The sequence below is a fragment of the Muntiacus reevesi genome, chromosome 2 (genome assembly GCF_963930625.1).
Source record: "Muntiacus reevesi chromosome 2, mMunRee1.1, whole genome shotgun sequence".
In the NCBI taxonomy this organism is placed as follows: domain Eukaryota; kingdom Metazoa; phylum Chordata; class Mammalia; order Artiodactyla; family Cervidae; genus Muntiacus; species Muntiacus reevesi.
Genome location: NC_089250.1, coordinates 93,666,649 through 93,692,162, shown reverse-complemented (window position 1 = coordinate 93,692,162; position 25,514 = coordinate 93,666,649). Strand labels below are relative to the sequence as shown.

At 39.4% G+C, this 25,514-nt stretch overlaps 1 protein-coding gene and 1 pseudogene across 1 annotated transcript in view; both read right to left on the bottom strand.

Moving 5' to 3' along the window:
* BICC1 (BicC family RNA binding protein 1) overlaps window positions 1-25,514 on the bottom strand; it is a 477,034-nt gene that overhangs the window by 414,759 nt on the left and 36,761 nt on the right. The gene's annotated exons all lie outside the window — the stretch shown is intronic.
* Window positions 13,104-13,765, bottom strand: LOC136159782 (large ribosomal subunit protein eL18 pseudogene; annotated as a pseudogene).

Genomic DNA, 25,514 nt, shown 5'->3' with positions numbered 1-25,514 from the left:
GGACTTGATTCCAAGCTTTGCAACTTATGGGAACTTTTTAAAAAAATATAAAACAGAAAAACTGATATTCAAATCTTTTGTATTTCTACTACCCAGGATAAGTTTTAAGCAGAGTGATGAATTTTATTTTGACATAGGGCATCAATCTCCTTGAGGTCCAGCCTTTGGTGTCCACTTCCAGAAGATGATGGGCCTAGGTCTGCCCTTCAAGGCCTAGAATATAGGCCTTACTGCTTCTTTACTCTGTCCAGGGACTTTCCTCACAGTCCAGTGGTTAAGACTTTGAGCTCCCAGTGTATCTGTTGCAGGGGTTCAATCCCTGGTCAGGGAACTGAGATCCCACATACTGTGCAGCCATGTATTTATAGGCAGTTTACTCTGCCCAGGTCATTTGGAATTTGTACTCTTTATTTAGCTTCTTCACAGGATTCAGTCTTTCCCATAAAAATGCCTAATGGTGTTTTCTTGTAGCGCAGTATGCTGTTAATGGCCAAAACTTTCAATCAACCCAAGAAGCACAGGTCAATTGTATGGTGATAGTCTGGCCTATTTATAATTTAAGGCCTATGGTGACCGACCCGCTCCAGTATTCTTGCCAGGAAGCCTCCATGGACAGAGGAGCCTGGTGGGCTATAGTCCAGGGGGTTGCCAAGAGTTGGACATGACTGACCACACACACATCCACACATCTCCAGAATGTATTCCTGGACATTTAAGTCATTTCCCTGTAGGAATGGTTCTTTTCTTCTTGATTCTTCATGGGATATTTGCTTGCTTCCTTTGCATATAGCAGGATTTATGCCTCTGATGTAGTATGAGATTTGAGATTGGAAGTTAGGCTTGGAGTCACTCTGAATTCAAGACCAAGCTTTATCACTTCCTAGTTCTCCGGGAGGCAGCATCTAGAGGGGACAAACTCAGGCAGCTACAGGTTGGAATTCTAGCTGTCACTAGGTAGGTGACTTTGTGCTTACCATATAACGTTTCTGAGCCTCAGTTTTCCCATTTATAAAATAGGAAGTATAATACCTATCTAGCTGTGTCTTCTGTGAGTAGTTTATGAGCTATCATAACTACCACAGGGCTTGTCACATTATAGCTAAGAATTGTGGCAAACTGAGGAGTATGTGTTTCACCTAACATACCCACCTCTCCAGCCCACAGTTACCCCACAAGACGACAAATACATATTAGTAGGTCTTCTTTTTTTTTCAAAAGGAGTCAGGAATCAGAGTTTTTAGGTAAATGCTCTTAAGTTTTAAATACTGGCTCACTAAAAAACAACCATACACAGAATCTGGCATCCAGTCTCCAGTAAGATGGTTACTCTGAGACATTAGTTTGCCATCTTCTTGGTCAGCCAGCTTTCTGAGTAAAGTTGTATTCCTTGCTTCAACACCTCGGATTCATCGGCCTCTTGTGTAGTGAGCAGAGAGAGCTTGACCTCGGTAACAGGAAACTGCTCAGAGAATTCATGCAAGTGGAACTTACAGCTTCCCTGATCAGACTCAGCATTCGGATATCAAAGCAGACTTCAATACCCAGGTGGAAACAGAGGATAGAAAGAGATCAATCCCTGTGCCTTTGGAGTGGGAGCACTGACTCTAAGACCCCAGACTACCAGAGAACTAACCCTAGGGAGTATCAAATACTGAGAACTCACACAAAGGAAACCACTTGAATATAAGATCCGGCATCACCCAACCACCAGTAGTACCCTGCGCAGGACACCTCATCTAAACAACAAACAAAACAAAAATACAAACCCAATCACCAACAGATAGGATTGCCACCTCACTCAGCCTTGCCCATCAGAGGAAAAACAAATAAACAAAAACTCTGCACAAATCTCACCCTATACAAAGCTTACACAAACTACTGGACCAACCTGAGGAGGGCAGAAACCAAAAAGAAGAAAGAATTCAACCTTGAAGCCTGGGAAAAGGAGACCTCCAACACAATAAGTAAAAAAATAATAATAATGAAAAGGCAGAGAAATACTATACAAATGAAGAAGCAAACTAGAAACACAGAAGTCCAAATAAATGAAGAGGAAACAGGCAAACTACCTATTTCCTAGGAATTCAGAATAATGATAGTAAAGATGATCAAAAACCTTGAAAACAAAAGGGAGAAAATGCAACAGTCAATTAACAAAGACCTAGAAGAATTAAAAAATAAACATATAGAGACAAATATACATTTAACAGTTGATCTTTCAGCAGAAACTCTTCAGGCCAGAAGGGAATGAATGGCAGGATATATTTAAAGCACTGAAAGGGAAAAATCTACAACCAAGATTACAGTACCTGGCAAGGATCTCATTCAAAATTGATGGAGAAATAAAAAGCTTTTCAGACAAGCAAAAGCTAAGAGAATTCAGTACCACCAAACCAACTTTACAATAAGTGTTAAAGGGACTTATATAGTCAAGAAATATAAGAAAAGAAAAAAGATCTACAAAATCAGTCCCAAACAATTAAGAAAATGGCAATAGGAACAACAATTCAGTTCAGTCTCTCAGTCATGTCTGATTCTTTGTGATCCCAGGGACTGTTGCACCCCAGGTTTCCCTGTCCATTACCAACTCCCGGAGTTTACTCAAACTCATATGCATTAAGTCGATGATGCCATTCAACCATCTCATCCTCTGTTGTCCCCTTCTCCTCTTGCCTTTAGTCTTTCCCAGATCTTTTCAAATGAGTCAGTTCTTTGCATCAGGTGGCCAAAGTATTGCAGTTTCAGCTTCAGCATCAATCCTTCCAATGAATATTCAGTACTGATTTCCTTTAGTATAGACTGGTTAGATCTCCTTATCAATAATTACTTTAAATGCAAATAGATTAAATGCTCCAACCAAAAGATACAGAGTGGCTGAATAGATACAAAAACAAGACCCATATATATGCTGTCTACAAGAAACCCAGTTCAGACCTCAAGACACATATAAACTGAAAGTGAGAGGATGGAAAAATATATTCCATGCAAATGGGAAGCCAAAAAAAGCTGGAGTAGCAATCCTCATATCAGACAAAATAGACCTTAAAATAAACAAGATTACAAAAGATAAGGAAGGACACTACATAATGATCAAGGGATCAGTCCAAGAGGAGGACATAACAATTGTAAATATCTATGCACCCAACATAGGAGTACCTCAATACATAAGAAAAACACTAACAGACATAAGACATAAGGGCTTCTCTTGTAGCTCAGCTGGTAAAGAATTCACCTGCAGTGCAGGAGACCTGGGTTCGATCCCTGGGTTGGGAAGATTCCCTGGAGAAGGGAAAGGCTACCACTCCAGTATTCTGGCCTGGAGAACTCCATGGACTTATGTATAGTCCATGGGGTTGCAAAGAGTCAGATATGACTGAGCAACTTTCACTAACTTTCACCACACTAACAGACATAAAAGGAGAAATTGACAGTAACACAATAATATTAGGAGACTTTAACACTCCACTCACACCAGTGGACAGATCATCAAAACAGAAAATTAATAAAGAAATACAAGTCTTAAATGATACATTAAATGAGATGAATCTCATTAACATCTTCAGGACATTCCATCCAACTGCAGAAGAATACACCTTCTTCTCAAATGCACATGGAACATTCTCCAGGAGAGACCACATCTTGAGTCACAAATCAAACCTCAGTAAATTTAAGAAAACTGAAATCATATCAAGCATCTTCTCCAACCACAAGGCTATGAGACTAGATATCAATTACAAGAAAAAAAACTAAAAGAAACACAAACACATGGAGATTAAACAACACATTTCTAAATAACCAACACATTACTGAAGAAATCATAAGAGAAATCAAAAAATTTCTAGAAACAAATGACAATGAAAACACAACAACTCATAATCTATGGGATACAGCAAAAGCAGTTCTAAGAGGAAGCAATACAATCCTACCTCAAGAAATAAGAAAAATATTGAATAGACAAACTAACTTTACACCTAAAACAACTGGAAAAAGAAGAACAAAAAAAATAGTAGAAGGAAAGAAATCATAAAGATCTGAGCAGAAATAAATGAAAAAGAAATGAAAAAAAACAATAGTAAAGATTAACAAAAATAAAAGCTGGTTCTTTGAGAAGATAAACAAAATTGACAAACCTTTAGCCAGACTCACCAAGAAAAAAAGAGAGAAGAATCAAATCAACAAAGTTAGAAATGAAAAAGGAGAGGTTACAACAGACAATGCAGAAATACAAATAATTATAAGAGACTATTATGAATAACTATATGGCAATGAAATGGATAACCTGGAAGAAATGGACAGATTCTTAGAAAAGTTCAATCTTCCAAGACTGAACCGGGAAGAAATAAAAATTATGAACAACCCAATTACACGCACTGAAATTGAAGCTATGATAAAAAAAAAATCTCCCAAAAACCAAACCCCAGGACCAGATGGCTTCACAGAAGATTTCTATCAAATATTTAGAGAAGAGCTAATGTCTATCCTTCCAAAACTTTTCAAACAGTTGCAGAGGAAGGAACATTTCCAAACTCATTCGACAAGGCCACCATCACCCTGGTACCAAAACCAGACAAAGACAAACACAAAAAAGAAAACTATAGGCCAATATCACTGATGAACATAAATGCAAAAATCCTCAACAAAATTTTAGCAAACAGAGTTCAACAACACATCAAAAAGCTCATACACCATGATCAACTTGGGTTTATTCCAGGAATCCAAGGATTCTTCAATATATGCAAATCAATCAATGTGATACACCATATTAACAAATTAAAAGATAAAAACCACATGATCATCTCAACAGATGCAGAAAAAGCCTTTGACAAAATTCAGCACCCATTTATGATTAAAACACTTCAAAAAATAGGCAGAGAAGGAACCTACCTCAACATAGTTAAGGCCATATATGATAAGCCTACAGCAAACATTATTCTCAATGGTGAAAACGGAAAGCATTCCCCCTAAGATCAGGAACAAGACAAGGGTGTCCACTTTCACCACTAGTATTCAACATAGTTTTGGAAGTCCTAGCTACAGTAATCAGAGTAGAAAAAGAAACAAAAGGAATCTAGATCAGAAAAAAAGAAGTAAAGCTCTCCCTATTTGCAGATGACATGATACTGTACATAGAAACCCCTAAAGATAGGATCAGAAAATTACTAGAGCTAATCAGTGAATTTAGCAAAGTTGCAGGATACAAAATCAATACACAGAAATCACTTGCATTTCTATATACTAACAATGAAAAATCAGAAAGAGAATTAGGAATCAATCCCATTCACCATTGCAACAAAAAGAATTAAATATCTAGGAATAAACTTACCTAAGGAGACAAAAGAACTGTACACAGAAAATTATAAGACAGTAATGAAAGAAATCAAAGACGACATAAACAGATGGAGAGATATTCCATGTTCCTGGGTAGGAAGAATCAATATTGTGAAAATGACTATACTACCAAATGCAATCTACAGATACAATGTGATCTCTATCAAATTATCAATGGCATTTTTCACAGAACTAGAACAAAAAATTTCACAATTCATATGAAAACACAAAAGACTCCAAATAGACAAAGCAGTCCTAAGAAAGAAGAATGGAGCTGGCAGAATCAACTTTCCTGACTTCAGATTATACTACAAAGCTACAGTCATCAAGACAGTATGGTAGTGGCACAAAAACAGAAATATAGACCAATGGTACATACACATAATGGAATATTACTCAGCCATAAAAAGGAACTCATTTAAGTCAGTTCTGAAGAGGTGGATTAACCTAGGACCTATCATACAGAGTGAAGTGAGTCAGAAAGAGAAAGATAAATATCATATTCTAATACATATATATGGAATCTAGAAAAATGGTACTGAAGAATTTATTTATAGGACAGCAATGGAGAAACAGACATAGACAACAGACTTATGGACATGGGGAGAGGGGAGGAGAGGGTGAGATGTATGGAAAGAATAACATGGAAACTTATATTACCATATGTAAAATAGATAGCCAACGGGAATTTGCTGTACGGCTCAGGAAACTCAAACAGGGGCTGTCTCTCAATCTAGAGGGGTGGGATGGGGTTGGAGATGGGAGGAAGGTTCAAAAGGGAGGGGATATATGGATACCTATGGCTGATTCATCTTGAGATTTGACAGAAAACAATACAATCCTATAAAGTAATTATCCTTCAATAAAAAAACAAATTTAAAAAAAGCAAAACACCATACACAGAAACAAACTTATAGCCCAAACAAAATACTGGGTTGGCCAAAAAGTTCATCCATTACATCTTACAGAAAAACCCAAACAAACTTTTTGGCCAGCTTAATATTTCTCTGAGTCGCAGAGAGTTAGACATGACTGAGCAACTAAACACACACACACACACACACACACACACACACACATACACACACACACAATGACTAGGAGACAGTTCAGTCACATTCACTTGATATCACTTAAAATCTGAGTTTTTAATGTTCCTTAGTTCTTTTTATTTCATTGTGTAGTTTTCAATGCTCAAGTTCTATCTCCAATTATTTCTTGTAAAGCTACTTGAATAAGATATTTGAGAGCAGGGTTGGTGTCTTGCTTAGGAAATAGGCTCAGTTGGTAAACTCGCCTTTGGATTATTTCCTTTAAGCTTTGAAAGTGGCCTGTTTCCTTCCAGAAGACTTCCCTCTGCCATGACACAAGAACATAACAGCTGGCTGCCTCTGGGAGGCTGAAAATAAACAGGTTCAGAAGCTCTGAGGACAGCAAATGGGTGTTGTAGGTGGAGAAACAGCCCAAAATAAATACAGCTGTTGAAGCGGAAAATTCTATTTACTTTGGCTCCTTTGAGGTCTACACTGCAGGAGGGAGAACTGCTAATCCTGAGACTTTTCATAGACTGACCATGGAGACCCCACTCAGGGGCTTGTCCCGATGCTAAGCACATTTAAATTGGTCATTCATTATATATTTGATGATTAACAGATCAACTAGGTACCTCAAATGATGGAGGACATTTGAACCCAAAGAAAATTACATGGTAAAGATCTCTGCACTGGAGGGTCTATGTTAATGTCTTTTCTGGTTTAAAATATAATTCACATTGAGTAGTCTTTAACAACTAGGTTTTGTTTCCCATGTAGACGCAATAAAAAAGACACCAGTTTGGAAGGCACAAAATCTGGACTCTAGTCTTAAGTTTACTGGCCAGCTGTATGACCTTGGTAAATCACTGCAATATTCTGGACCCCTGTTTCCTCAATTATAATGTGAAGATTCAAAGAGGTCTCCAGGGGGAACAGTGAAAAGGATATGGGATGAGGAACCAGACAGTCCACATGTACTGCCTGGCTCTTATCACTCTTTCCTGTGAGAACTTGGATGGCAAAGAACACGATCTCTGACTCTCTGTCTCCACCTCTGCCTCACAGGACTAATCATGGTCTTCTTCCTCATGATGCAGCTGTGGATTAGAGTAGAATTGACATGAAAGTGCTTTGCAAATGGATATACAAGCACGGACATTGGTAGCAACCAGAACTATCTCTGAATCCTAACTCTACACGTTCATGTATTTATTAAAAGGTGACTTAATATCTTTAAGCACAGGGAACTATATTCAATATCTTGGGATGAACCATAATGCAAAAGAACATTAAAAAGCACATATATATGTATGTAACTGAGTCACTTTGTTATACAGCAGAAATTAGCACAACACTGTAAATCTACTTCAATTTTTTAAAAAAAGATCTTTAAGCATCATTTTCATAATTTACAGAGTGTAAATCATAAAACCTACTTCAAACCTACTTCATAGAATCCTATGTTGCTGTGATGACTAAATTAAGTGAAGTCATGTAGAAAAGTGCAATTAATAGAACAAGGCTTGGCACAAAGTGCCATCAGTAGTTATTGTTATTTTTAGTAAAAGATAAATGACTTTGACAGAAGTCATTTTTCCATTCCATAAGTTTATGATTCTGATTGTGCTCATTCATGTCCAACTCTTTGTGACCCTATGGACTGTAGCCCACCAGGCTCCTCTGTCCATGGGATTCTCCAGGCAGGAATACTGGAGTGGATTGCCATTTCCTCCTCCAGGGGATCTTCCTGATCCAGGGATTAAAGCTGTGTCTCCTGCATTGGCAGGCGGATTCTTTACCACTGAGCTACCTGGGGAAACCTCACGATTCGGATTACCTGAATCCCAAACCAAACTTCTTTTTTACACATTGATCTGAAACAAAATTGCTTCCTACCATTTACCCTCAAAAAAAAAAAAAAAAAAATAGGGGCAGGAAGCATCAACAACAAAATAAAAACAGTGATCCAGTTTAAGTTGAGCATAAACCCAGTTGTTTTCTGAAGCCCAAGAGAGAATTGAGCCAAGATATCCAAACTTTCTGGCCCAAGTTTAGCCTGTCCTGCAAAGACCTGTCCCACTGAGGTAGAAATGGGAGTTTTATTCCAGAAAAGATCTTTTTTTTTTCTTTCCAAAGGGGAGCTCTGGAAAGACTTGGGTCTGTAGTGAGTGATCTAAGAAGCACAAGTAAAAATTCCAGACAGAATCTGTTCCAGATTGTGTTCTCAGGGCAACATTCCATACTTCCGTAAAATCCAGATCACAAGAGTAACTATCTACATGGCTCTCCAGACTTCATCAATATCATCAGGTACACTGAAATCAAGCTGCATCTAGATGGTGAGAAAAGGGTTGAAACTCTTCTCAAGAGACAACTGAACTAATCATTTATTTATTCATTCAAAATGAAGCTCTTACAAGTCTAATAATAGGCGCTATGCTACATGCTACAACCATCAACATGCAAAGTCCCTTATCTTAGTAATGATCTGGAATATAAGGATACTCACACATATATTCTAAGAACTTTGTAATGTCAGGGTTCTAGTGAGTAAATATTAAGATACAAGTGTGCATGCTAAGTCGCTACAGTTGTGTCTGACTCTTTGCAACCCTATGGACCGTAGCCCGCCAGGCTCCTCTGTCCATGGGATTCTCCAGGCAAGAATATTGGAGTGGGTTGCCATGCCCTCCTCCAAGGGATCTTCCCAACCCAGGGATCGAACCCAGGTCTCCCGCATTGGAGGCGGATTCTTTACCATCTGAGCCACCAGGGAAGCCAAACCAATACTAAATGTATCTATTCTACTACAGATGTCTACTGCTGATAATCTATCTCCCAGGAAAGGGAAAAACTAATTATATACATAAACATGTTCACGGAGCTTTTTTTTTTTTTTTTTTGGCTAGTTCCCCAACCAGGAATCAAACTTGGGCTCCAGGCATTGGAAGCATGGAATCCTAACCACTGGATCACCAGGAACTCCCATGGAGCATTATTTATAGTAGTGTTAGTGGCAATATAAATGTCCAAAAAATTGAATAATGGTTTAGAAGTTGGGGTGTTTGAAATAATGGAATACTTTGTGCAGACATTAAAAACAATGCAATTATGAAGACCAGCAAAATGAAATTTCTTATTCACTCAAATGATGGAAATAATAAAAATTATGATGTATCAAGGACAACCAACATGGGGCATGATTACATATATGAAAAAATACACCTTTGTTTCTGAATAAGAGACTTCATAAGGATATGAATTTCATAAGAATACTGGAATTTGGAATGATTTTTTCCTCTTTTTCTAGACTTTATAGAATGCTATTACACATGTAAGCCCAGTAAGAGTTGATGCATGCTGCGATTTGGGTGAAGAAAATGTTTCTAATCCTTATCAATATTTCCTTCAACACCATATCACTGAAAACAAAGTTTACCACTTCTTAATTCTCTTTAAAATCTGGTCCCTTTCTGCATTCTCACTGATACTGCTTTTGTTCAGCTTCTCAGTCCCCCTGACTCCTGACATAGCCTCCTACTAAATAACACTCATTTCCATTTGCAGACTTCCCAGGTTTTTCTGCATTCAACTGAAACACTTATTGTCCTCAGATATTCTGTCCTGATGATTAAATGACCTTCCTCCAATGCAGCAGACATGCGCTTGAATATCATGTCTGTGCCTAAGGTTGTCATCATCCCTGACATTAGAGATGCATGTGCAAAGCATAAACTTCCTCTATTATATTTCACATATCCCTTTTTTGGTGTGACTAATTCTGAAGTCCTTCCACTTACACTTGGGAGGTAGAATTGTGTACTAGGCAAGACTTCTGGTTCTGCACCAGAATAGCTAACACATTTTTGAAGAATTAGACAAAAGTGAGGGGAATTGTTATACAAGTTATAAGTTTAATTAACAGTCAAAATAAAAAAATAGTATGAGTACTCTGCTCCCAATAATGATTGAGTAGCTCCTATCAGACTAAGCCTACACATACAACAACTAAAAGAAAGAAAGTGAAGTTGCTCAGTCGTGTCCGACTCTTTGGGACCCCATGGACTGTAGCTTACCAGGCTCCTCCGTCCATGGGATTTTCCGGGCAAGAATATTAGAGTGGGTTGCCATTTCCTTCTCCAACAACAACTAAAATCCTAGAATAAATATAAAAGACAACTTCCTGAAAGAACTGAAAAGCAATGAGAAGCAGGCAGAACCTGGAGAGGAATCTACACTTAGATGAGGGTAACAGAACCGGGTGAGTTTTCCATTTTCAAATGGATTTGTATTCAAGGGAAGGCATTAGTTGGTTGAAACTCAAATAGAAGCCTGTAATCTTCATGGCTTGAAAAACCAAAGAACAGAGTGTGGGCAAAAACAATAGCTAAAAAATGAGGGGAGAAATCTAAGAAAGAAGAGAGCCAAAAAAGGAAAGTCTCAAATTCCGTTTATAAATTTTCCCCCAAATCTCTGACTGACCCCTGAACTGTGCATGTGTGGAGCAGACTCTTAAGAGGCACTGCTAAGGCTATAGGAGATAAACACAGATTTCACCTACATGGGAGATAGACTTAGGATTTAGAGGTCAGCAAAGTGAATTGCCTGCCAAATCAACACTCTCAGAGGAATATAACAGAATTCAGAGACTACAAAAATATCCTTATGGTATCCAGGATATAATTCAAAATTGCTAGACATATAGAGAACTATAACAATGTGATGTATATTCAAGAGAAAAGGCAATCACTGGAGACTGACTGGTCAGTTGTCAGAATTAGCAAAGATTTTATTATCAGTATTCTCAAGAACATAGAAGAAACACATTCAAATGAATGAGTAGTAGCAAATCCTCCAGCAAAGAAACAATAACTATTTTTTTAAATAGAAATACTAGAGTGAAAAAATATGTCTGAAATTTAAAAATAAGAGATTTTTCTCAGGAACAGATGACATGACAAGTAAAACAGAAAAAAAAAAAAAAAGTCCAGAAGCAAACCCATGAAAGTGAGCAAACATGCAATAAAATGACATTAAAGATCAGTGGGTAAAAAACAGACTACTCAACAAAGTATAAGGGACTAAAAAATAAATAAACAACAGCAAAAAAAGAATGGATAGCTCCCTCAGACCACATGTTAAATCAATTCTAGACTGATTAAAGACAAATGAAAAAGGCAAAACTTTAAAAATTTAAAGGATAACATAGTAGAACATTTTCATGGGAAGATAAGGGATTCTTAAACAAGAGACAGAAAGTACTAAAGTTATAAGTTGATAAATTCAAACATATTCTTAAAAATTTACAGTGAAGTGTTAGTCTCTTAGTCGTGCCCAACTCTTTGTGACCCCATGGACTGTAGTCTACCAGGCTCCTCTGTCCGTGGGATTCTCCAGGCAAGAATACTGGAGTGGGTTGCATTCCCTTATCCAAGGGATCTTCCCAACCCAGGGATTGAACCCAAGTCTCCTACATTGCATGCAGACTCTACAGTCTGGGCCAAAGCTAGAAACAATAAAGTGGGTATGAAGTATGCTACCATCTTTATAAGAAAGAAGAAAAAGCATATATATATATACAGAAGCAAAGATAGAAAACAGATGAAAATGATTATCCATATGAAATGGAACAGTTGGAAGCTGAGTGAAGAAACCACAATCAGGACTTCTCTGAGTAAATATATATATTCACCTGTAAAACATGTAAATATTATATTTTTAAGTTAAATCAAAATGGATTTTTAAAATCCAAACTCTAAAAGGGAACACAAACAAAAATAAATGGCTGTACCTATAAATCAACTGCTGTTAAGGGATGGAACTCTTAACCACACAAGAAAAATAACTAATTCAAGTAAATTTGGAACACAATTATCTGACTGTTCACACTTATTATTACATGGTCTAATGTTAAAGAATCACAAAGAAAATTTGAACTCTATTTAGCAGTTTTGTTTTGAATAAGGGTACTGTTCTATTGCTCTAGGGTACTGTTCTGTTGTGCTGTGGTATTGTTCTAATACTGTTTCGTGTGCACTGCAGGATAAAGAAAATGAGTAATCACTATTTGCAGTGTCATTTGGGAAGTAGGGTGTTCACAGTGGGCGAAGTGGGTAATACAAAAATGGAATGGGAGAAGATGAGAAACATTGGGGGACTTCCCTGGTGGTCCAGTGGCTAAGACCCTGCACTCCCAATGCAGGGAGGGCGCCCTGGGATTGATCCCTGGTCAGGAAACTAGATTCTGCATGCCACAACTAAGACTCAGCACAACCAAATAAATAAATAAATACTTTTGAAACATAATAAAAGTATTAAAGAAAAAGCATTTTAAAATAAGATATATTGTGGCATTAGACTTGAATTAGACATACTGATAAAAACCCAGGATTTTTTAAAAAGCAATTTCCTAGTACTGTCCCCCAAAACAGTAAGAAACAATGAGCTTACCTAGAGCCCTGCCACTGTATTCTAAATCTCATTCCCCATCAAAAGGAACCAGAACTCCTTGGTGAAATGGGTGATACCAAGTCTACGGTAAGGAATGTACAAAGTAAAACCGAAGCATCACGTAGTGCCAGAAAGCAAGTATGAGCTTACAGACTAGTAGATTCATGTTGTAATCAACAGCAGAGATATTTTCCAAAGGAAAAATTATCTGGAATGGTAACACATAAAGGGACAGTAGCAGAACTGTGAGAAAGGTGGAAGGCTCAGATCCCTAATTATTCACCCTCCATCTTTTTTTTTAGCATCCAAAATCTTTTTAATAACAAGGTAGACTCTCAGGTTAGTTTTTGTAGCGACGGCTGGCTCGACGGCCTCTGGCGCGCTCGAACTTCCGGCCCTTGGAGCGGACGTAGGGTTTGGCGTGGCTATGCGGGGTTCCTGGGGCCTTGCCGAAATGCCTGTACGCCTCTCGGCCCTTGCGAGGACCCGAGAGGAGGACGGTGCCGCAGCCCTTGGGGGAGTCCAGGGCCAGCTGGTCGAAGGTGAGGATCTTGCCCCCGGCCTTGAGGATGCGACTCCGGGCGCGGCTGCTCACTCGCAGAGCACACGCCTTCAGTTTGGGCACCTCCTGGACACGAACATCATCAGTCACAGTTCCCACGACCACAGCTGCTTTGCCTTCCCGGCCAGGAAGTTTCATCTTCCGGATCATCCGGGAAAGGAGAGCGGTGGCCGGTTGGTGCGGCTCATAAACAACCTCTTTAGGACAACCTGATTGAAGGTGGAGTTGGTCCGTCTGGCCAGGAACATGTACATCTTGACCAACAGCCTCAGGTAAATGTCCTGGCTCTTGGGCTCCTTGCGTCGAACCTTTCGGTCCTTGTTGTGGCGGATGTCAACTCCCATGATGGCGCCTTCTCCTTAGCCAGGTCCGGAAAGCTTCACCCTCCATCTTATCTCCCATTTCCCTTCAGTGCCAGCCCCTGAGAGCCAAAGAGGAAGTAAGTGCTAGTCATCAGTTGTGTCCAACCGTTTGCGATCCCATGGACTGTAACCCACCAGGCTCCTCTGCCCATAGGATTCTCCAGGCAAAATTAATGGAATGGGTTGCCATTCCCTCCTCCAGGGAATCTTTCCAACCCACGGATGAAACCTGGGTCTCCCGTATTGTGGCAGATTCTTTACCGTCTGACCCACCAGGAACTAGCTCAAGTTTAAATGGCTGGAGACCTGAATTCTAGCCCAAATTTGGCCAAACATTAGCTATGTGGTCTTGGGTAAACATTTAGTCTCTCTGGGCCCTATTTACTTCTGTGTAAAGCAAAGCTAGAGCTACTAATTCAACTTATTTCACAGTTGTTGTGAGGATCAAAGAAGAGGACAACTTTGAAAATGCTTTGAAAGATTAAATAGAATGGCTCTATACTAGTGTAATTTACTACATCCCATGGGCATTTAAACACATTCCTGTACACCATTTGGCAGCTGTCATTCTTAGCAGTTGGCAAACGGTAATGTGACAGCAAGGGATGTTTTGATACATTATCAGGGAAAGATGGACTTTCCTGTCCAGTTTCTTTCATCAAACTTTACTAAAAAGGATTTCCCTGGTGGCCCAGTGGCTAAGACTCTGCACTCCCAATGGAGGGGACCTGAGTTCAATCCCTGGTCAGGGAACTAGATCCCACATGCAACAAAAAGAAAAAAAAAAAAAAGATGCCTGCATGCTGCAACAAAGATCAAAGATCCAGAGTGCTGCAACTAAGATCCAGCACAGACAAATAAATAAAGAAGGCTTCCCTGTGGCTCAGTGGTTAGGAGTACGCCTGCCAATGCAGGAGACACAGGTTCAATCCCTAAGCCAGGAGGATCCCATGTGCCACAGAGCCTGTGCACCACAACTATTGAGCCTGTGCTCTAGAGCCCATGTTCTGCAACACGAGAAGCCAATGGAACTAAAGAGTATCCCCAACTCACCACAACTAGAGAAAAGCTCATGCAGCAACAAAGATCCAGCACAGTCAATAAATAAATTTATAGAAGAGAAAGAAAACTAGAATAAACGCTATGGTACTGAATTAAAATTAGAGTTATCATTGTGGTCTCATAGTTTTTAGCACATAGATTGATGGGGAAATAGATATGAGAGGTTATTTGTGAATATTATAAATACACATTACACATATAAACGTGTTTATACACATATATATATTCTCTTTATGTTTACTAAGAGGGCATGGGAGCAGCAGCATCCTCAAAAGCAATAACCACACCTGGGGCTCAGATCTTGTTTTCTAAATATCCATTAAATGGAATCTTGGTGTTAAATTTATCAAAGGAATAGCTGGTTCTAATGTATGGGCAGGGAATGTAGAAGATGATCCTGGAACATTCTTTTTTCTTGTGCCAGAAAATGGGAAATTGCTCAAAGAATGGTGGTAATATGTCAAAGGGGCAAAGAACTATCTTGAAGGGACTCCTGTCTGGGATGATTTGAGCATCACAATAAATCACATATTAAAGCACTATAACCCACTGAATAAAATTAGAAACCATGACTCAAATTTAGTATGAATGAACTGAAAGCTTTGTAGAATATTTAAATGAAGTGCTTCAATACCATAAAAAAATCTTCTCACAAAGTATCTATTGGTAATAAAAGGGAAAAGAGTAAATTTACAGCTGAGAAGCCTAGCAGATTTAGCTTAATCAAGTGATCAAAATGAACAACATCAATAATGGAACAAATTAAAATTATGTGCCATCTGGCAGAATGCAATGAAAAGAACAATATCATTTTTTAGTTTTTTTTTGGTCAAAGATGTATAAATTAAATATGATCAAGAGGAAATATTAGATAATCTCTAATTAAGGAATATTCCACAAAATAACATGTATAATCTGTAAAAGTCAAGGAAAGATTGAGAAACTATTTTGGATTGCAGGAGACTAAAGATGCAGAACAAATAAGTGCAACATGTGATTCTGAATGGGGTCCATTAGCTATAAACATTTTGGAGATAATTTACAAAATTTGAATGGAATCTAAGGAGGAGATGGTACTGCACCAATGCTACTTCCCTGTTTTTGATGATTGTATTAAGTTGTACAACAATGTCCCTGATTATAAAATATATATGCTACAGAATTCTAAAATGATGAGGCATATTGTTAGCAATCTGTCTCAAATAGTGCAAGAAAAAAAAGTTTTGATCCATATTTTCAACTTTTCTATAAATCTATTTCAAAAAAAATTTTAATGGAAAAAGAAAGTCAACCACAATAAAATATATAGTGTGTGATTTCATTTATATAAAATTTGAAGATGAGGACTTCCCTGGCAGTCCAGTGGTTAAGACTCCACACTTCCAACACAGAGGGTGAGGGTTCAACCCCTGGTTGAGAAATTAAGATCCCACATGGCATATAGTGTGACCAAAAGATTACCCAAAAAACTCACAGACAAAAATATATATTTTAGCGCTTCCTTAGTGGGTCAGTGATAAAGATCTACCTGCCAGTGCAGAGGCATGGGTTCAATTCCCTCCTCCATCCAGGAAGATCCCACCTGCAGCAGAGCTACTAATCTCCTGCACCACATCTACTGACCCTGTGCTCTAGAGCCCAGGAGCCGCAACTACTAAAGCCCGAGCACCCGACGGCCTGTGCTACACAAGAGAAGCCATTGCAATGAGAAGCCCACACAGTTTAACTAGAGAGTAACCCCCACTCTGCAGCTAGAGAAAAGCCCACACAGCAATAAAAACCCAGCAGAGTTAAAAATAAAGACTGATAGATATATATGTGTATACACACACACACACACACACACACACACACACACACACACATAATGCAAAAGTAAAATGCAAAGCAAGGAAATGAACATATGAAAATTAGATTAGTGGCTACCACCAATGGTATGGAAGACTGTCATGATTGGAAATAGGAATACTAGGAGAGTTAAGAGTCAGAGTAAAATGTGATGACAAAAGCAAAGTTAAAAGATGCATGACGTGATAAAGACTCAACCAGGCTTTGAATGTGGAAAGAAACTAAATAAGACAAGACAAAATATAGAAACTAAATAAGACAAGATAACAGGTTCTCTGCTAGAGGATCCAGAAAGCAACAGAGCCCTACTGACATTTTGATTTCAACCCTCTGAGACCATTTCAGACTTCTGACCTTCACAAGTGTAAACAAATGCGTGCTGATTTAAGCCCTAAGTATGTAGGAACTTGTTGGCAACAACAGGAAACTGAAAGAGCGGCGAACAACAACAGGAAACTGAAAGAGCGGCGAAGCGTAAAATTGGTAGGAAAATACCAAAACAAGTAGCAATATCGGGCCACTAGGGCAGACCTCCGACTTCCCTGGTGGCTTAGACGGTAACGCATCCGCCTGCAATGCGGGAGACCCAGGTTCAATCCCTGAGTCGGGAAGATCCCCTGGAGAAGGAAATGGCAACCCACTCCAGTACTCTTGCCTGGAAAATCCCATGGACGGAGGAGCCCATGGGGTCGCAAAGAGTCGGACACGACTGAGCGACTTCACTTGACTTCAGGGCAAACCTCGGAGAAGGCAATGGCAACCCACTCCAGTGTTCTTGCCTGGAGAATCCCAGGGACAGAGGAGCCTGGTGGGCTGCCGTCTCTGGGGTCGCACAGGGTCAGACATGACTAAAGCGACTTAGCAGCAGCAGCAACAGGGCAGACCTATTAGGGCTCCAAAGTGGTGAACTCTGGCCTCTAGAGGGCGCTAGGAAAGTTCTGAGCATGGGAAGATGGAAATAACAGATCCAGGAAGGGGAAAGGGGACCTGAGAGAAGAGACTCTATGACAAATTTAACTTAGTTCATTGTGTTCCGAAACACAAACCCTGGACTTTGATCCCCAGAGAAAGGAGAGAGCAGGTTTTCCTGGCAGAAAGATCCCTGAGACTTGCTTAATAGCCCAAGGGAATCAGTTCCTTTATAGTTCCCATCAGGTCCTCTCATTTTCCTAGCTTCAGCCTGGCCAACATCTTACCTGAATTAACGTTGAGGGGCAGCTTTCCCAACCAGCGCTGCAAATCTGGAGCATTTTTGAGGTTTGACTCCAAGCTATTCCTGCAATCCTTGAATAATCGCCATCCCCACTCAAACCAACGCAAGTTTTATTTGTGTAAGAACTCTTAGCCAGAGTCCTTTATTACTCCCAGTTATATGATTGATGACCTTAAACCACACTCGCAGTAGAATAAGGCATCAAAAACAGAAAAATCTGCTTACACAGTCTTTGGATCTGAAAACCAAATGGAAACATTAATGTCTTAAAGCTGAAAGCAGTTACTGGATAAAACTCCTAAGGAACCTTGAACAACCTATTGAACCAAAACAACATCCTGTCCCACAAATGCTTTCAATTCATGTTGTGAAATAAAACAGACATCATGTTTTTACCCTTAGAACATAAAACATAGTATTGAGCTTCCAGAGCTCTGAAATAGATATACAATTTCAAAAAGTAGGATGAATAAGTCTCTAGTTCTGTTGAAAAATACTTATGGCTTAACGTTTATTTTTTTCAAGTTGAACATATTGCCAGATAATTATTTCAAAATGAATCTCTTTCCCAATCCTCTGGAAAAGAATGCTTGGTATGTTTTGATTGGTCAGTGTGCTATCAAGCATTTTATGAGCTCTTTGCTAAATCTAATGTTAAAGTATTCTTCCCGAGTAAAGGAGAAAGACATGCCCAGAGGTGACAACAGTAGCACCTGGATTGCTCAATAGATATTCACTTGGTTTTTTACACCATAGAAAGGAAGGCAATTGTCTGCTTTTTTTAAAATCATATTCTTCCACAAAGGCTTCCTTGACTGACTAGTTTCAATAGCACCATACACTTCCTCAGCACAACTCTCAATGCACACAGTTAATGTCTGAATGAGAAATAACCTACTCAATGTCTGCCTTCCCTGTTATATTGTAAGCTGCTTGAGGGTAAGGACCATGCTAGTCTTATTCTCTGTCCTACTCTTAGTACCTAATACTATGCTGTGCTATGCTTTGTCGCTCAGTCTTGTCCGACTCTTTGTGACCCCAAGGACTGTAAGCCCTCCAGGCTCCTCTGCCCAAGGGATTCTTCAAGCAAGGATACTGGAGTGGGTTGCCATGCCCTCCTCCAGGGGATCTTGACTCAGGGATCAAACTCATGTCTCTTATGTCTCCTGCACTGACAGGTGGGTTCTCCACCACTAACACTAGCTGGGAAGACCCATACAATACCATGCTGGATACATGGCAAGTTCCATTTAAACACATTTTGAATTAAAGAATGAGTCAACAGGCAGTTGCTTCTTTCCCTGAGGGCTCAGAAGTTTAATCTCAAGACCTCTAGATGCTTTTGAAATAGTTCTTTCCAGACAAGTACAAATGACATGAAAATTTTCTAAATACACTATTCATCGAGGAAGTATTTATTTGTCCTGCCACACTATGAAAACACTCTTATGTGGCAATCTCCTCAGCATGTTTACATTTAATGTGGTGGTGGTGGTGGTGTTAAGTCACTAAGTCATGTCTAACTCTTTGTGATCCCATGGACTACAGCACTCCATGCTCCTCTGTCCTCCACTATTTCCCAGAGTTTGCTCAAGTTCATGTCCATTGAGTTGGTGATGGTATCTAACCATCTCTCTTTTCAACTCTAACTTTTTATTATGCTCCTATCTTATCAAATCATGTATGTCTTTATCGTGGGTGCTCTTCAACTCCCTCTCTGTCTGCTCTGGCTCGGGTCCGAGATTCAGATGCTGGCATTGGCCCATCCTACCCCCTGGATAAGCAGACATCAGATACTGTTTGAGAAATGAATTTGTAGTGGTGTGGATGAACCTGGAGTCTGTCACACAGAGTGAAGTAAGTCAGAAAGAGAAAAACAAGTATGTATATTAATGCATATATATGGAATCTAGAAAAATGGTACTGATGAACCTATCTACAGGGCAGGAATAGAGATGCATATATAGAGAACAGATTTGAGGACAGAGTGGGACAGGAGAGGGTAGGATGAATTGAAAGAATAGCACTGACATATATACACTGCCATGTGTAAAATAGATAGCTAGCATATAACACAGCCTTGTGTTCTGTGATGTCTTAGAGGGGTGAGATGGTGGAATGGGAGATGGTGGATGGCAGAGAGGCTCAAGAGGGAGGGATTCACTTGTTGTACAACAGAAACTACCACAACACTGTAAAGCAATTATCCTTCAAATAAATAAATAAAAGCTAGTAACTAATCTACAGAAGTAAAGAACCCAAGGAATAAGAAAACTTTAAAATAATAATAAAATACAACAGAAAGAGAAATGAACAAACCTATGAAACAGAAACAGATTCACAGACATAGAGAATAGTGGTTGTCTAGTGGTTGTCAAGGAAGGGAGGGAAGGATTGGGAGTTTGGGATTAGCAGATACAAACTATTATATATAGGATGGATAAACAACAGGGTCCTACTAAACAGCATAGGAAACTATATTCAATATCCTGTGATAAACTATAATGGAAAAGAACATGAAAAAGAATGTACAACTGAATCACTTTGCTAACAGCAGAAATCAACACACTGTAAATCAACTCTACTTCAATAAAATTTTTAAAAATAAAGATCTGAATATTAGAAGATAATAGACAAACTGAGGATGCATAAATTTTAAACTTAGAAAGGGGGAATGGAAACTTGCTTTGTTGGGGGAGAAAAAAGGGGGGAAAGACAAGAACTCTGAGTGCATGCAGGGATGAGAAAGAGGTTTGGTAAACTGAGAAAGTCTTTGCAAAGAACTTGAGCGTGGGCAGAAAATTTAAAAAGAGATGAAGAAATAATTAAGGACTCTAGATATTCTTTTGACATTCTTTGAGAATCTCGGTATATATCTGAATTACCTTCTTGGTTGTCAAACTTGTGTTTAATGGAATGTGACGTGTCATACAAACTGGACCACATGGGGCCCCATGTTCAAATGGGCTGCTTCTCCCTTTCATTTCTCCTTTAAGCCTATAGAAGGAAACCTATATATGTGGAACTCAGCTAATCAGAATTTTCTTAGCTAATTTAACTTTTATTTTCCCAGAAAACTCAAAGGAAAAACAAATAAATGAAAGAATTATCTCGTATGAGAAATTATCTCAGAACACACATATACACAACTGTGACAGGGTATATATATTCCAATCTTTACAACTCTATAAACATGAACACTCAACTAAAGTTAGGAATGATAAGCCTGAGATACTTTTAAACATCTAACTTTTTGTACCTACTAAAAGAAAGGGAAAAAAAGAAACAGAGATCTTGGCACAAGATTCAGTCCTTTATAGCCCTAGACACTGTGCAGTCTGCAACACATCGGGCTTAGCACCTTAAAGACACTGCATATGGTTCGAAAAGGGATCAGTCACATGTGTGTGAAAGGGAACCTCACTTTGATGCACCAATCATGTTTGCCGTCTTGTTTCTTTAAAAGATGGGACTTAGGAATTCCCTGGCAGTTCCCAGGTGGTGCAAGTGGTAAAGAATCTGCCTGCCAAGGCATGAGATGCGAGTTTGATTCCTGGGTTGGGAAGATCCTCTGGAGGAAGAAATGGCAACCCACTCCAGTATTCCTGCCTGGAGAATTCCATGGACAGAGGAAACTGGCGGGCTACAGTCCATGGTGTCACAAAGAGTTGGGCATGACTGAGCACACACGCACTCACACTACTGCTTAGGACTCAGCACTTTCACTGCCGAGGACCCACCTGGGTTCAATCCCTGGTGGACAAACTAAGATCCCACAAGCTGCATGGATGGCCAAAAAAAATTAAAATTAAAAAAAAATGGAACTTTAATGAGCAGCATCTGAAAGAAGCACACTGGCATCTCACTGTACCTGGAAGAAATTCTAAAACACTGAAGGGCAAACACTACACTCTTCTCTTTCCGACTGGAAACTTTTTCCCAAAATGACCCATTTCTACCATTTTTGTTTATATCTCCTGAACCAGGACAAAGAGGCAGGCCGTCACACCCACACACCATTTATAGGTTTTACTGTGGCCAGTTTTTGTTGTTTCATTTTGTTTTTGTTTTTTTGCCTCCTTTCATTTCTGTTGAGAATTCCAACCTCTATTGACGGCTTCCCTCCAAGGCCACACATTTGGCCAAACCCTGGGTTCCAAGACTTCCTCAAAACATAGAGATGCCTGGGAATCTCAGACAGGTACCACAGATTATTTTAGCAGTCAGATCTTTTGTTTTCATTTGCTATGGATACTTAATTCTTTAGATATGACTCTCAGGTACCTTGCTTGGCCTTTTTCCCACTGACACATTTACCCCAATTCTCTCCTCCTCTTCTCAGGCATTGACTCTTGATATCTCTACTAGAATTGATAGCAACACATGTTGGGTTTACATCTCCCCCAATGCCAGGCTTACTGATTTGGTGAGAGGAGCCCTGGGCAGTGTAGTCAGGAAGGCTGAGTCATCAGTCATCATCTCCTGTCACCCAGGGTCTGACCAAGATGACAGAGGCTCCTCTCACCAGGGTGTCACTGAGAAACCACAGATGAAAGGAGGCAGGGGACTTCTCCCATTTGACTCTAACCAAACTTTAAGGACATATTTTTGGCAAAACAGTGTGGAGATGTTCAGAGAGAAATCTCATTGCAGCTTCCATGTCCCTTTGTGCTTTGAGCCTCTGCTTAAATGTGGTCCAAATTTTTTTTAATTAATTAATTTTTTTAACTGCACCATGCCGCATGCAGGGTCTTACTTCCCTAACCAGGGATGGAACCCATGCTTCCTGCAGTGGAAGAATGGAGTTTTAACCACTGGACTGCCAGGGAAGTCCCAATGTGGTCCGTTCTTTCTTTCTTAACTTTTATTTATTTCTTGGCTATGCCGGCCTTCACTGCTGCTAGCAGGCTTTCTCTAGTTGCAGCGAGCAGAGGCTACTCTCTAGTTTCAGGGCCAGTCTTCTCATTTTGGTGGCTTCTCTTGTGGAGCATAGGCTCTGGGTGTGCGAGCTTCAGTAGTTGCAGCACATGCGCTCGCTCAGTAGTTGTGGCACTGGGCTCAGCTGCCCCTCAGCATGTGAAATCTCCCCAGAACAGGGATCGAATGCATTGGCAGGCAGATTATTTATCACTGGACCACCAGGGAAGTTCCCCATTGTGGTCCTTTCTAAATGGGTAAATCACTTAAAAAAACTACTAAAACTGAATGAATATATATACTCTGTTGTTGTTGTTCAGTTGGTAAGTCATGTCCGACTCTTTGCAACCCCATGGACTGCAGCAGACAGGATTCCCCGTCCATCACCAACTCACGGAGCTTGCTCAAACTCAAGTCCATCAAGTCGGCAATGCTATCCAACCATCTCATCTTCTGTCACCCCCTTCTCCTCCTGCCTTCCATCTTTCCCAGTATCAGGGTCTTTTTCAGTAAGTCAGATCTTAGCATCAGGTGGCCAAAGTATTGGAGCTTCAGCTTCAGCATCAATCCTTCCAATGAATATTCAGGATTGATTTCCTTTAGGATTGACTGGTTTGATCTCCTTGCTGTCCAAGGGACTCTCAAGAGTCTTCTCCAACATCACAGTTCAAAACAGATCAATTCCTCAGTGCTCAGCCTTCTTTATGGTCCAACTCTCACATCAGTACATGACCACTGGAAAAACCATAGCTTTGACTATACAAAGCTTTGTTCCCAAACTGATGTATCTGCTTTTCAATATGCTATCTAGGTTTGTCATAGCTTTTCTTCCAAGGAGCAAGCATTTTTTAATTTCGTGGCTACAGTCACCATCCGCGGTAATTTTGGAGCACAGGAAAATAAAACCTGCCACTGTTTCTACTTTTCCCTCATCTATTTCTCAAGAAGTAATGGAGCTGTATGCCATGATCTAAGTTTTTTGATATTGAGTTTTAAGCCTGCTTTTTCACTCTCCTCTTTCACCCTTATCAAGAAGTTCCTTAGTTCCTTTTTGATTTGTGCTGTTAGAGTGCATATGTCATATGCATATGTGAGGTTGTTGATATTTCTCAAGGCAGTCTTGATGCCAACTTGTAACTCATCCAGCCCGGCATTTCACATGATGTACTCTGCATATAAATCAGCAGGGTGACAATATACAGCCTTGACGTTTTCCTTTCTCAGTTTTGAACTAGTCTGTTGTTTCATGTCTAACTGTTGCATCTTATCCTGCATACAGGTTTCTCAGGAGACAGGTAAGGTGGTCTGGCATTCCCATCTCTTTAAGAATTTTCCTCAGTTTGTTGTGATCCACACAGTTAAGGGCTTTAGCGTAGTCAATGAAGCAGAAGTTTTCTTGGAATTCCCTTGCTTTATCTATGACCCAGAGAATGTTGGCAAGTTGATTTCTGGTTCCTCTGCCTTTTCTAAATCCAGCTTGTACACTTGGAAGTTCTCGGTTCATGTACTATTGAAACTTTGCTTGAAGGATTTTGAGCATAACCTTACTAGCAGGTGAAATGAAAGCAACTGTATGATAGTTTGAACATTCTTTGACATTGTCCTTCTTTAGAACTGGAATGAAAACTGACCTTTTCAGACCTGTGGCCACTACTGTGTTTTCCAAATTTGCTGGTATATTGAGTGCAGCATTTTAACAGCATCATCTTTTAGGATTTTAAATAGCTCAGCTGGAATTCCATCACCTCCACTAGCTTTGTTTAAACTAATGCTTCTTGAGAAATTAAGAAAACAATACCATTCACAAAAAGAAATAAAATACAAAAAGAATAAAATACTTAGGAGTATACCTACCTAAAGAAATAAAAGACCTATACATAGAAAACTATAAAACACTGATAAAAGAAATCAAAGAGGACACAAACAGATGGAGAAATATACCGTGTTCATGGATTGGAAGAATCAATATTGTCAAAATGGCTATACTACCCAAAGCAATCTGTAGATTCAATGCAATCCCTATGAAGCTACCAACGGTATTTTTCACAGAACTAGAACAAATAATTTCACAATTTGTATGGAAATACAAAAAACCTCAAATAGCCAAAGCAATCTTGAGAAAGAAGAATGGAACTGGAGGAATCAACCTGCCTGACTTCAGACTCTACTACAAAGCCAGAGTCATCAAGACAGTATGGTACTGGCACAAAGACAGAAATATAGATCAATGGAACAGAATAGAAAGCCCAGAGATAAATCCACGAACCTACGGACACCTTATCTTCGACAAAGGAGGCAAGGATATACAATGGAAAAAAGACAACCTCTTTAACAAGTGGTGCTGATCAACCACTTGTAAAAGAATGAAACTAGAACACTTTCTAACACCATACACAAAATAAACTCAAAATAGATTAAAGATCTAAATGTAAGACCAGAAACTATAAAACTCCTAGAGGAGAACATAGGCAAAACACTCTCTGACATAAATCACAGCAGGATCCTCTATGACCCACCTCCCAGAATATTGGAAATAAAAGCAAAAATAAACAAATGGGACCTAATGAAACTTAAAAGCTTTTGCACAACAAAGGAAACTATAAGCAAGGTGAAAAAAAGACAGCCCTCAGATTGGGAGAAAATAATAGCAAATGAAGCAACAGACAAAGGATTAATCTCAAAAATATACAAGCAACTCCTGCAGCTCAATTCCAGAAAAATAAATGGCCCAATCAAAA